Here is a 14,894-nt window from a genome sequence, read left to right as displayed (position 1 = left end):
ACAGCCCAGTGGTTACAATGAGAGCATGCATTGCATTGATAAATGCCCTTTCTCAGAAACTGACTCAGAAACCTGCCGCAGTGGGAGTTCCCATCAAGATCTGGAGACTTATCTGAGTCAACACAGTTTGTAGATGCTGCTACTGCTTGGAAGTTTGCAATTACATTCATTTGGCATATAGATAGTTTCCTCAGAAAATCATCTCATTTCCTGAAATTCTAAAATTTCATACTGGGAAATATCTTAAAAGTATCCTATTAGATGCAGATCCAGTTGTTCTATTGGCTGCTGCTGCTACATCCTGACATTATAAGTCCAGTTTACATCATTTAATGTTATTTTCAAGATTTCTGTATATACTATCTTTGACCTGAGATACCAATGGATAGGTCTGATAATGGGGAGGGGGTGCTGGGTGAAATAAATTAAAGAAAGAAGATCCAATGGAAATTAAAAATCTATAAATCTAATTATGTTCATGAGTAGCATACCAATTTCATATTTAATATTTTCTACTCATTTTTAAAATTCTATATCTAAGTTCCTAAAGTTGTTGTCCTATTTAGAATACATTATTGCTACATTGAAACTGTCTTGTTTCATTCTGACTTAATTCATACTTTCTAATATTTTGCAAGGGATCAGCCTTATGGCCATTTGATGAGGACTTTTTCCATAATCCATACCATCCCATCTTATAATGTACTTAGGTTCACATAATTTTCCCACACTGGGATTCCTCGTTGCTGAATGTACAATCTTGTCATAAAGCCTAGATGCCTAAAAATTGAGTATAAGTGTGAACTGTAATCCAGCAATGCATTTTGTTTGTTATATACTTAATTGGTCCAATATATACATTTTCAATCCAAAAGGACTCATGTAAGTGTGAGAAGGACAGGTGGCAATCTAATTAGAATTTGAAAATGAATTGTCTGGATGCTGTGTTTCACCTTGTATTGAACAGGGAAAATATAGAAGGGAGCTTTAGCTAAATATTATCTAAACATGGAAAGCCTTCAGAGGATTGCAATCACATTGTTCTCTTTCTCCAAGGTTAACTTGTAAGTAGATGGTCAATAATCTTATTTCGTCAGAAAAATTTTTTTTTCTAATACTATTCTTGGCTAAAATAATGCTCTTTGTTTTTAAGGCTAGATTCATTGCTAACTTTATGAAAATAAAACTGTCAAAACCAAGCCTTTGGAATCCAAAAAGTAATAAGACTTTAAAAAAATAAATAAATGACTGCTTACATAGAGTTTCCGAAAAGAACAGCCTCCTAGTCAGATTGTGTACCTGGAGTTGATTAAAACTTCAAAAAATAATTCAACCATTTTACCACTAAAGAAGGCTATATAACTAAAAGCAAAGATAACAGGACTGTTTATTCATAAAAGGCACATTTCTAAATGACTTCTCTTTACCTAAACTCAAAATTTAAAGTCATGGATGAATTCTCCACCAACCCAATTGGAGTTGGAATCTTTATTTTTTCCCAATTATGCCATTGCCATAAAAAAACAAACCATGGTGAAACTGAAGAAGACAATGATGGTTTCATATGAACAGGCTTTTAGGATTGCAATGAAATTCCTGTGAAAGCCTTGTTTAAAACTAGGCTAATCACAAAAATCCCAAACATCCAGTGGAATTCTTCACTTGTTTGTTCATAATGTAAGTCAAACAAACATACCCCAGGGCAGGTGCTGTGGCACAATAGATGAAGCTGCCACTTGGGATGCCTGCATTCCATATCAGAGTGCCAGTTCCAGTTCTGGCTACTCTCCTCTAATCCAGCTTTCTGCTAATGCATCCTGGGGGGTAGCAGATGATGGCCCAAGTATTTGGGTCCCTGCCACCCACGTGTGAGAACTTGATGGATTTCCTGGCTCCTGGCTTCCGCCTGGCCCAGGCCCGGCTGTTGTGGCTGTTGCGGCTGTTGCAGCCATTTGGGGACTGGGTCAGGGGATCTGAGATCAGTTTCTCTCTTTCTGTCTCTCCCTCTCCCTCTTCAGCCACCCCTCCCCGTCACTCTGCCTTTCTAATAAATAAATAAATCTTAACATACAAAAATACTCCAACCTGAATTCATCATTTATCCCCCATCTGATTTTGTACAATGTTGCTTATCCTCCTGCTCTCCTTGGTGATAGCTTTGGGATCCGCATGGAAGGAAGGCCTACACTTCCGGGAATGGAGAGGCCTACTTCCGGGGAAGAAAGTCCTTGTCAAGGTCCCTGAGGGTGCCTAAAGGTCAACCAATGAGGATCAGACCCGCCTCAACCTTTAACTCCCATGCCCTGAATCTATAAAAGGAGCCCTCCCAATCTCTGACGCGCGATTTCCCTGGCCCCCGCTCTGTTGCTCTGTTGGGACCGGGGAACCTCGCCCGGGAGCGGAACCCCAATAAAAGCCTGTGAATTAATTGATTCATCTGCCTGGGAAGATTTGTTACGCACCAGACACCTTGCACTTGGCTCAGGTGGAAAGATGTGACCAGCTAAAATACACATGAAGACTAAACACAATGGAGGTGGTACTTCATTCAATACGAAAATAAAAGGAAATTGGGTCAGACAAAATATTAGATGCTTACCGTATTCCTTACAGTACCTCAAAGGTTAAAAATACTTAGTGAATTTGTCTACATAGAATGAGTAAGGTCTTTCTAAGACAGACAATTCAAAATACATTGAATTTTTCCTGACTAATAGAATGACAAGCAACTGAGAAAAATATCTTCAGCATATTTGAAATAGTAAGTTATTATTTTTAAAATTTCAAAATATTTGAGAGAGACAGATTTTACCTGTTGGTTCACTGCTCAAAGTCTGCAATATACAGGGCCAGGGCCAGGGCCAGGGCCAAAACCAGGAGTGGAAAACTAAATCCAGATCGTTCACATGGGAGCAAGGAGCTCAATTAGTGGAGTCATCACTGCTGTTTCCAGCATCTGTGTTAGCAAGGAACTAGATTTGGGAGCCAAAGATGGATGTCAAGTGCCAGTACTCCAAGATGGGATGCAAATGTCCGTACTGCTAGGATAAATGCCCACTCCAGAAACTTAATATTTTTATTCTATAAATCTGTAGTGTATAAAACATTATCAAACAATGCATACAAAGTCATATACACTCCTTTAAAAAAAGATTTTATTTATTTATTTGAGAGGTTGAGTTACAGACAGTGAGAGGGATAGACAGAGAGAGAGAGAGGTGCTTCATCTGCTGGTTCACTCCCCAAATGGCTGCAACAGCCAGAGCTATGCCTCTCTGAAGCCAGGAGCCAGGATCTTCTTCCAGTTCTCCCACATGGATGCAGGGACCATTCTTCCACTGACTTCCCAGGTCAGAGCAGAGAGCTGGGTTGGAAGAGGAGCAGCTGGGACACAAACTGGTGCCCATATATGATGTCAGCACCACAGGTGTAGGATTAACCTACTGTGCCACAGTGCCAGCCCCATATATTCATTCCTAAAGATGAATTTTAAACATATAAAAGCATTCTCAAAGTCCCTTAAAGTTATATTAATACAAATCAGAATGAAAGAAATGATAGCACATTTTACTTACAGACCAGTAAATCAACCTAATTAGAAATTTTGGAAATTAGAGGCACTGTGGTTCACAACTCCAAGGAGTACCATTCACACAGCATTGTCAATTGTATAGAATCTGAGTTCTGGGAGAAATAGGCTTTCTCCAGCACTCACTGTTAATGTATTGATAAACTAATATCCATTAATGTTTTAAATTTTCAAAACCAGTGACTGGAATACAGTAACCTTAACCAAGTAGAAAATAATTTTTTGTACTTTAATGTAACATTTGGTAATCAAACATTTTTACAAAACTCAATCCTTCCATGATTCTAAAATAATAATTCATTATATGATATTGTATGATAGTGACTATATAATACAATGAAGGATATATACATACAAGTACACTTGTACATGTACAAGAAGATTTCAAAAGTTTCATGGAGAAATGAACTGAAAAGACAATGTGAGGACAGATACTTGTCATATCCAGCAGTTAAAATACTGCTTGAGGGGCTCACATCCCGCATCAGAGGGCCTTTGTTGAAGTCCTGCTCTACTTTGAAACCAGCTGCCTACTAAAGTACACCCTGGGCAGCAGCATGCTCCTGTAGTTGAGTAGCTGCCACATGCATGAGAGACACAGATTGAGTTCCTGGTTCCTGGCTTTGACATAGACCAGCACCAGCTGTCGAGGACATTTAAGCTGACTTGCCCCAAATAGTAGAGTTAGAAATGTGCCAGGGGATTCCAATTCAACCCAATCAAGATGGCATGTACCAATGCCATCTCACTAGTCCCAGTGATCAATTTCTATTCACAACTGATCATAATGATAGGACTAAGAACCAAAGGGATCACATAAACAAGAATAGTGTCTGATAATACTAACTGATAGAATAAAAAAGGGAGAGAATGATCCAACATGGGAAGCGAGATACACAGCAGACTCACAGAATGGCAGATGTCCTAAACAGCACTCTGGCCTCAGAATCAGCCCTTATGGCATTCGGATCTGGCTGAAAGGCCATGAGGGTAGTTCAGGCATGGAAAGCCAAGACACTCTGGAAAAAAAAAAAAAAAAAAAAACAAACAAACAAACAAAAAAAAAACACCTAAATGAAAGATCTCTCTGCGAATGAGATCCCAGTAGAAAGAATGGGCCATCAAAGAAGGAGGTACCTTTCTCTGAAGGGAGGCGTGAACCTCCACTTTGACTATGACCCTGTCGGAATAAGATTGAAGTCGGTGAACTCAAAAGGCTTCCATAGCCTTGGCAACTCATGACTAGAGCCTAGGGAGATTACTGACGCCTTAAACAAGAGTGTCAAATTGTCAAGTCAACAACAGGAGTCACTGTGCACTTACTCCTCATGTAGGATGTCTGTCCATCACTGTGCACTTACTCCTCATGTAGGATCTCTGTCCTTAATGTGTTGTTCAATGTGAAGTAATGCTATAACTTGTACTCAAACAGTATTTTACACTTTATGTTCCGTGTGGGTGCAAACTGTTGAAATCTTTACTTAATATATACTAAATTGATCTTCTGTATATAAAGAGAATTGAAAATGAATCTTGATGTGAATGGAATGGGAGTGGGAGCAGGGTTTGGGAGGGTTGCGGGTGGGAGGGAAGTTATGGGGGGTGGGGAAAAGCCATTGTAATCCATAAGCTGTACTTTGGAAATTTGTATTTGCTAAATAAAAATTTTAAAAAAATGATTTAATTGACAAATTAAAGATTTCTTTTTCTGGTTGTCTCTCTGCCCCTCAAATAAATTTTATTAAATTTCATTTTATTCATTTTATTAAATTTAAAGGACAATAAGAACTTTCATGAAACTGTCAAAGTTCCCTCCTATGTATAAACACATATATGCTTGTTAAGTTACTCATCTGACTTCTAAGCTTCAGATCATTTTTAGAACTTAAAATAATCAAGTAAGTGACTATTTTTGTTTTAATTTTTATAGAATAACGATCATGTTCATTCTTGGATACTTAAGAGATTCTATTGAAAGTCAACTTGGTACTTTACAAACTTTGTACTATCAGAATTAAACAATACAAAGTCTCAAACTTTGGAGGTCTTCTCTACTCTCCTCATGTAAGGAAGACTCTTTTTATTTCTGCAAGTATGAAGATATCAGTTATTGATCACATTCATTAATAATAGAGATAAAGGAATAGTTAAGGATGTAGATGAATAAATGGATTGTTGGAAAAATGGATAAGTAGCTCATGTCAATTAAAATTTACATAAATAAGATTATAATTCAATAGTATATTAATTAAATTATTTGTAATGGTTACTTTATTTTAATGAATTTACAGAAGAAAGTCTAAAATAAAAGAAAAAAGGCAATGCTGACCTTCCCATAAATGTGTATTAACAATTTGTGTAGGGGCCAGCGCTGCGGCACATTGAGTTAACACCCTGGCCTGAAGTGCCAGCATCCCATATGGGTGCCATTTCGAGACCTGGCTGCTCCACTTCTGATCCAGCTCTCTGCTGTGGTCTGGGAAAGCAGTGGAAGATGGCCTAAGTTCTTGGGCCCCTGCACCTGCGTGGGATACGCGGAGGAAGCTACTGGCCTCTGGCTTCAGATTGGCATAGCTCCGGCCATTGAGGACAATTGAGGAGTGAACCATCGGATGGAAGACCTCTCTCTCTCTCTCTCTTTCTCTCTGCCTTTCCTCTCTCTGTGTAAATAAATCTTTTTTTAAAAAAAGCAATTTATATATTATTTTCTAAACTATTTAAAATACAAGAAAAGGTGAAATGGTAACAAAAGAATCTTTAATATACTGGGTATTTTTTTAAAACTTTGTATTAAAAATCTATATATTGATATCTATTGATTTTAGTATTAAAATAAGGAATTTATCATAGCCTTTCCACATGTACCTTCAAGATTTTGTCAAAAGTTTTATTATTAGACTTATGATACTTTATTTTGTGAACTTATTTCCAACATTATTTTATGACATAATATTTAAAAATACAAATAGTGCTTACCTTTGTCTTTTCTCCATGTCCGAACTCCTAAGTTTGGTATATATTGGTATATATTATCTTTTATTCATCTCACAACTGCCTTTTAAGAAGTGTTTATAGTTTCTACATTTATCAGTTTGTGACTTTTTAAAATCTATTTCCTTGAAAGACATTATAGCAGAATGCAAACTATCACACTTTTTCTCAAAATTTTATAAGCAATGCTCCACTATCTCTTCGTATTTTATAAAGTCTGAAATCAATAATATCTTTCCTCCCCTTCATTGATAGCCTTTATTTCTGCTCAAATGCCTTGAGAGTTTATTAACCCTTGCAGTCCCAAAATTTTTCCTAAATTATATCTTTTTCTTTATCATTTTGTGTAAGTCTTCCTGTTGCCAGTGAGTGCTTTCAATCTTCACTTCCATACTTTCTTCATTTCAGGGAAATTTTTTTGCAATATATTTTCAAACTTTTTCAGTTTACCTGTCTTCCAAATATTCAGGTCTGTAGACACTGCATTTTGTTTAATAACTATTACATATCCTCTAGTTTCTTTATTATTTTCTCATGTTTTTCACTTTTTCTTCTATTCCAACCAGTCTCCCCTGTGTAGATAAATGTTCACTAGCAGCAGTCTTCAAGTTTTCTCTAGACTTTCTGCCTTTAGTAGTTCTTCAGAGTCTTCAGGTAGTTACATTTTATACCTCATTCATAATTTTTAGCTGTATTCAAAAAGGAGCTACCCAAGGACACTGAATAATTAACACAAAGATTTCAATGATCTTACTCATCTTGTGCAACACTGGAATATAGTGTTTTCACACTTTGGAAGTGTATTTGTCAAAACATTCCCTGTTTCAGATGATGATTCCTCTTATAATCTAAGTCTATCTTTTCTTATTTCATTTTCTTCCCTCAATTTTCTGTAATAGATTGTGGAAGTTTTTGGTAGCTATTAAGCATCTTTGAGTGATAGCAATATCAGTAATATGCTGAAATATAATACGATAATGTCTGGGTGATAAGATTGAGTTAGAAAAAATGTGCTTTTGACTCGACTTTGTTATTTCAAACATCTTTTCATGGTCAGTGTTGTGGCAAAATGAGTTAAGTCTCCTTTTGCAGTGTCGGCATTCTATATCTGAGCACCAGTAACAGTCTCAACTACCCCACTTTTCTATCCAGCTCCATGCCATTGTGCCTGCTAGGCAGAGGAAGGTGGCCTGAGTACTCGTGCCACTGTAACCAGTGTGATAGACCTGGATGGAGTTCCTGGTTACTGGCTTCAGCCCTGACTGTTGTAGCCATTTGGAGAGTGAATCAGCAGCAGGTGGAAACTCTCTCTCTCTCCCATTCCCTCTCTTGTGTCACTCTGTCACTCTTCCTCTCAGAAAACTAGCTAAATAAGTAAATCTTTAGAAACATCAAATTTTGTGCTGTCCCATCTCTGATTATGACTCATCTCTGAATTGTGACATGATGCGTGCTACTTTTATTGTTTTTTCACTCATCTTCACCCTTAACCAACACCCCATCTCTGAGCCTAAATTGCAAGTACTAGTAATTTGTTGTAGGCAAATTCTGGGCTGAAACATTGTTCTCTTGCTCTTTTTCAGTGTTGTTCCCCTGTCATTGCCCTCCCATGCCCACAATTTCCAGGTTTAGTGCATACTAGTCCATAAATCTAATCAATAGATTCCAGCTTGGTACTGTCAGGATTGTGAATCTGTACCCTGACTGAGGTCTGAGAACTGCTGTGTAGATCTTTAGTATTATCCATAGATTTGGTCCAGATAACAACAGTTGAGTAATATTCTTCATAATTCACTGGTAAGCTAATGGTTATACTCTTCTGTTATTGATGATAATGTTTTATTCTACTTCATCATCTTTAGTTATGTTGCCTCTTTGTAGTTTTTAAAAGATCAGAATAAAGAAGGTAAGGATGTGATTTCCTTCAAAGGTAAATGGATTCCTGACTTCACAGGTTTTATTTTTAAAGTGAAAATCAAAATGGGAGTATTTCAGGCATGGAAAGCCAAGACACTCTGGCAAAAGATCTCTGTGAGTGAGATCCCAGTGGAAAGAACAGGTCTTCAAAGAAGGAGGTACCTTTCTCTGAAGGGAGGAGAGAACCTCCACTTTGACTATGACCTTGTCTAAACAAGATAAGAGTCGGAGAACTCAGAGGGCTTCCATAACCTTGGAAACGCATGACTGGAGCATAGGGAGATTACTGATGCCATAGACAGGAGTGTCAATTGGTAAAGTCAACAACAGGAGTCACTGTGCACTTACTCCTCATGTAGGATCTCTGTCCTTAATGTGCTGTGCATTGAGATTTAATGCTATAACGAGTACTCAAACAATATATTTCACTTTGTGTTTCTATGGGGGTGCAAACTGTTGAAATCTTTACTTAATGCATACTAAACTGATCTTCTATAAAAAAATAAAGAAAGAAATTATCAATTCCCAACTTGACTCTCACTGGGATTAAACATGACAATAGGTCTGATCTGATTTCATCATCATTTTAAAAAAATCATCTATTATTTTTCACTTTATGTTTCTGTGTGGGAGCAAACTGTTGAAATCCATACTTAATGTATACTAAGCTGATCTTCTGTATATTAAGATAATTGAAAATGAATCTTGATGTGAATGGAAGGGGAGAGGGAGTAGGAAAGGGGAGGGTTGTGGGTGGGAGGGACGGTATGGGGGGGAAGCCATTGTAATCCATAAGTCGTACTTTGGAAATTTATATTCATTAAATAAAAGTTTAAAAAAAAAAGAATTGTAGCCTTACTATAAACTGCAAAGATTTCCAACCATGATTGAAACATGTTACATTCACACTAAAAAGGCACAAAAAAAAAAAGTGAAACTCAAAATGGACAAATCACTGACAAGTTACATGTACATCATGGAGCTTGCACTCCAGTGCCTGTTTCCTTTGTAGAGAGACAACATTAATAACCGACCATAATGAGTCAGAGTCTTGAGTTTGGTGTTTGTGTTGGCAACTCTTGAAGAATCTTCTATGTTGACATAGTGCCTGTTTTCCTGCCAGCGTTTCCTTAATGACAGGACAAAGCTTAATAACAGGATCAGGTAGCACTATGAGTGAGCAGAAATACTCAGTTCCCAAAGTTCCACCAATAATCAGAGGTACAATACCAGATAATAGAAGGGAGTCTGGGCAATTCGTTTTCAGCAGTCTATAGGACACAGACCAAGCAAGCAGTAGATTCCCCACAAATAGGTCCGGTGCTATCTCCAGAGCAATCCGACAGCAGCTATTAGGTATGAGCAAGAACATGACTTCAGAGGAGTACAATATTAACATCCTACTTAAGAATCCCCTTTATGGGGCCAGCGCTGTGGTGCAGTGGGTTAACACCCTGGCCTGAAGCACCGGCATTCCATACGGGCTCCGGTTCTAAACTCGGCTGCTCCACTTTCGATCCAGCTCTCTACTATGGCCCAGGACAGCAGTGGAAGAGGGCCCAAGTCCTTGGGTCACTGCACCTGTGTGGGAGACCCAGAGGAAGTTCCTGGCTCCTGGCTTCAGATGGGCCCAACTCCAACTGTTGTGGCCAATTGGGGAGTGAACCAGCAGATGGAAGATTTTTCTCTCTCTCTTCCTCTCCTTCTCTCTGTGTAACTCTGACTTTCAAATAAATAAATATTTTTTTTAAAAAAAAGAATCCCATTTACAAGAGTTGAAAATGAGATTCAAAAGAAAAGGGAGGGAAGTTAAGGTATTGAACAATGATTTAAGACAGTGACTTGGATTGACAGTTAGAAGGCTCTAAATATCCAAATCTCATGGGGAATTTGTCAACATACTTGTTACTGAACACCATCCTCAGAGATTTTGATTCAGTAGATTTATGGCTAGATCCTGACACTCATACTTTCAAAGAACATAGCGTGAGATTATAATGTGAACCCAAGTTTGAAAATTGCTAGATTACAATAATTGAAGGCTAAAGGTGAGCAGACTCTTACAAGGCATGCAAAAGGACGAGTGTGGATGCAAGTCTGATTGCAGGGGAGAGGAAGACGGGGAACCCTAAGGTCTTTGCTGGGCAGAGTAACTTCAACATAGATTTCTCTGTTGAGGAGGAGTGTGTATTTCATTTGATAAAGGGATCTTGAAAATGATTTCAAGCAGTGCTAAATAACTCTGTGTAGAAAACTTGGCTTTAGGAAAGTCAAAGGAAATACTAATTTTGTCACCATAGCAACAGGCTGCTTAATTCTCCTTCTGCCTCCTCACTTTCTTATACTAGCCCTCAACATCCAAACCTTATGTCTTCTGTATAAACAGGCACAAGTCTTATCATGAAATAATAACTATGCTTTGCTTTCTTTTCTCTTCTCTACTATTGAAATTCGTATAGAGTGCTTTTAGGTTTATAATCAACGTGCGTACTCTCATTGTGAGGCATCTGGTTATGTCACCACTTACGATGCCCACATCCTATATTGGAATACTGATTTGATTCCCAGCTACTCTGTATCTCATGCATCTCAACTGCTTGGGCTCTTGCCACCTACGTGAGAAACCAAGAGGGAGTTTCAGGCTCCTGATTTTAGCCTGGTCCCACCCCAGCACTGGCTGTTTCTCTCTCTCTCTCTCTCTCTCTCTCTCTCTCAAATAGAAAAATAAACAAATATTTAAAAATAAATAATAAATACATGAACAAGAGCTAACTTATCATGTGGATAGAATCCCTCTCTGATGATACAGTCTTACCAAAAGCTTCTTGCTCCCAAAAAGTATAAAGTACTGATGGAATACTAGTTCTACTGTTAATTCGCATAGTACAACATATTAAGGACAGAGATCTTACATGGGGAGTAAGTGCACAGTGACTCCTGTTGATGATTGTAGCAAGTATGAAGTGTATGATTCGTGGACCCACTCAATCATCTCAGTGTAAGACAAAAATCAAGATGGATTTTTTTCAGTAAGCACTTGTGGAAAGTCCTTTTATTTTATGATATGACACTCTGAAATACATACACAATCCATAATAGTGTCAGGAATGCTGTATCAGCAGAAACATTTTCAGTTTGGACTAACAAAGACAAAGTCAAAAACAAAAACAAGGCAACATGAAAAAATACTGATGTAGTCATAAAATTCTACATGTAGGTAACATGCTAAAACTACTGAGCTCCACAGGTTTGTTATCTTACTAGAAAAAAAAAAAAAAAAAAGAAGGAATACTCTCGGGAGGTAGCGCCATGGACAGAGAGGCCTAATAGAATTTGTCCTGCTGGAGTTTAATGTTGCTTAGAATTGGTAATCCTTTTATTCTTTCCATTTCTTCTCTTTTGGAATAAAAATGTCTATAACTGTCCCATCATTACATTTTAGAAGTAGATAGTTCATTTTCTAGTTTCAGAGCACACAAGTGGAGAGAAGTTTTACCCAGGATGAATCATACCCTAATCTCACCATACCCAATTTACATGAATCAGATGATGATTATTTTAGTCCATTGGGCTGCTGCAACAAATTACTGCAAAATGAGTGACTTACAAACAGCAGAAATTTATTTCTAACAGTTCTAGAGGCTAGAAACTCCAAGATTAAGGAGCCAACAGATTTGGTGTCTGGTTCTGATTGATAGATAGTACCTTTCACTAAGTGGTCACTTCCTGGAAGGGTACAAGGAAGTAATCTGGGGCCTCATTTACAAGGGCACTTACTTATCCCATTCACCAGGGCAGAATCTTCACAATCTAATCCCCTCCCACAGGCCTCACCTTCTAATACTGTCACTGTGGTGATTACAATTCAACATACGAAAGAGACACAGCCATTCAGACCACAGCAGTGATTTGAGGACTTTTGAGCAAATAATATTTAAATGAGACTTTGACCTCAAGTAGATGCTGAATTGGGTAGAGGCTTTTGAGTGTGCTAGAACAAGGTGAAAATATTTATAAATATTTATAGATATAGGAATCCCAAGACTGGGATACAGCCTGTAGTAAGTTGAAATAAATGACTTCCCATAGATTTATGACCCCAACCTATCAGCATTCTTTAAATAGCAAAAGAGCATCATATTTTGTAGCAAAAGGTGTGGTCAATTTAATAGCATTCAAAGGAGATGCTTATTCAGGGTTATCCAGGTGGGATCTAAAAGGTACCACAATTAAGAGAGAGGTAGAGGGGACTCAGGCATTGGCAAACAGGTGATTTGATCTCAGAGGCAGACTGGTGTGATGGAGCCACAAGCGAAAGAATGCCAATGGCCACTAAAGCTGGAGCAGAAAGGAATGCGCTTTCTCATAGAGTTTCTGCCAACACCTTGCTTTCCAACAGTGCCCTGCCAACAGCTTGATTTCCAAAATTATGAAATGAAAATTCCTGTTTTCAAGCTATCAATATGGTAATTTCTTATAGGAGTTCCAAGAAATGAATACACTGGGGAAGTAAAATAAGAATAAAATTCAATTAATTTTATTATTAGAAAATAGAAAGCATTTTCTGTGAGAAGAAACTCATGCTTCCCACACTGTTCCTCAGTCTAATAAAGTCCTTCCCTGACACTTTGGCAAGCAAAATCTCCTGAGAAGCTGACTACCTGGTCTGGTCAGAGACGGAAACGATTGCCTGCAGGTGACAATCATTGATCCTGGAATATCAGAGCTTTATGCTCCTCTGTTCTCAGGAAACGATCCTGAAGAGGATCTTCACTATGTTAAAATTTATTACCATGGTCTTGGGTTGTAGAAAGAACAAAGGTGGGGTGCAGCCTTAAACTGGTCTCATGTTTTCTAGCCATTTGACCTTGCCAGGAGCATTTTCCGTCTCTGAGTCCCCATTTCTTCACAACAAAATGGAGGAGGTGGACTAATCTCCAGGGGTGGTTGCAAGGTTTTCGTTAGAATAAAGGGGATATACAACAAGTACCCTATCATCAACTGGAAGACCTCATTATTCATCTGCTTTGAGTTTGATTTCCAGAGAACTCAGAACAAATTTAGGGTTTGATAGTTACTTGCTAGCCTGAGTGATTACCATATGGTGGTTTATTTTTCTATTCATATTTTATTATCTATTAATTTAACAGACTTCTTGTATATATTTCTTATCATAAACTGCTTTCTGGAAACAGATTAGGTATGCAGGATTAAAACAAGAAAATTACTTCTTTCCATGTTGTCTGTGAAAATTGTTGAATCTTGCCTATTCTGTGTTTATTTTGGTGGGGAGCCTGGAAGGAGCTGAAAACATTTAGCAAGGAGAAAAGCCTGGCCCCCTGAAACAATCAGTTTGTCTTGCATCCAGGAGATACTATTCCACCTTGGAAAGGACATTCTTCTTTAAAATCAACTTCCTTAGAAATGTAACAAGGCCAAACTCTCTATACTTGGGAGAGAAAACTTTATCAAGAGAAACAGAAGAGCTGCTTAAGGGCTTGTAATAATCAGAATAAGTAATAGAAATATATAAGAGACAAAGGTAAAATCTGCAGGCTAAATACCAGCTAGCTGAGTAAAAACCAACACTAAAATTTCAAAACTAAAATCTCCAGAGAGGAGAGCAATATGAACAATATATTCAAAGTAAATGTTAAATTAGTGTATCAAAGTGTACTACACAATACCCTCAAATACACACTTAAACTGACCAGATGTCGTGCTTTGAGTATATGTATTCAATTTAGTTTAAAGAAACTGAATTCTCTCTCTCTGTTTCACATGTGATGTTGGGGGAAAGACTGAATATTGGGCTAAAGCACCATGCTCAAAAGTCAACAATGACTACAACATTGATTGCATCAGGTAGCACAGTAACAGAACTTCTTAATACAGCTTTCCAAGATTTATAATTTCGAATTTTATTTGAGAGTGGCAGAGCGGCAGAGAGAGACAAACACAGAGACAAAGAGTTTCCATCTGCTAGATAATTTCCCAAATGTTCACAGGGCTCCCCAGCCAAAGTCAGGAGCAAGGAACTTGAACCAGATCTCCCATGTGGGTGGCATGGACACAATTACTCGAGCCATCACCTGCTGCCTCTTCCTGTGAGCATTATCAGGAAGTTTGAATCAGGAGTGGAGCCAGGACTCCAACCCAGGCGCTCCAATATGGGTTGTGAGTTATCCAAGTGGCATCTTAAACATCATGCCAGATGCCCACCCACAAGAATTACAAATTTTAGAAAGCAATACAATAGGTAAAAGGAAAGCACAATTATTTTGATGCTTTGTACCTGGGAGAAGACGGTTTAAATGCATTAAACTTACTTTTTAATTTGCCACTCAATCCTATTCATTTTAAAAACCGAAAGATTATTAAATGTTATCAGTCAACT

The sequence above is a fragment of the Oryctolagus cuniculus genome, chromosome 3 (genome assembly GCF_051225735.1).
Source record: "Oryctolagus cuniculus isolate XC-2025 breed Fujian yellow rabbit chromosome 3, ASM5122573v1, whole genome shotgun sequence".
In the NCBI taxonomy this organism is placed as follows: Eukaryota; Metazoa; Chordata; class Mammalia; order Lagomorpha; family Leporidae; genus Oryctolagus; species Oryctolagus cuniculus.
The sequence above is the reverse complement of the archived record's forward strand: the minus strand, read 5'-3'. Positions refer to the sequence as shown.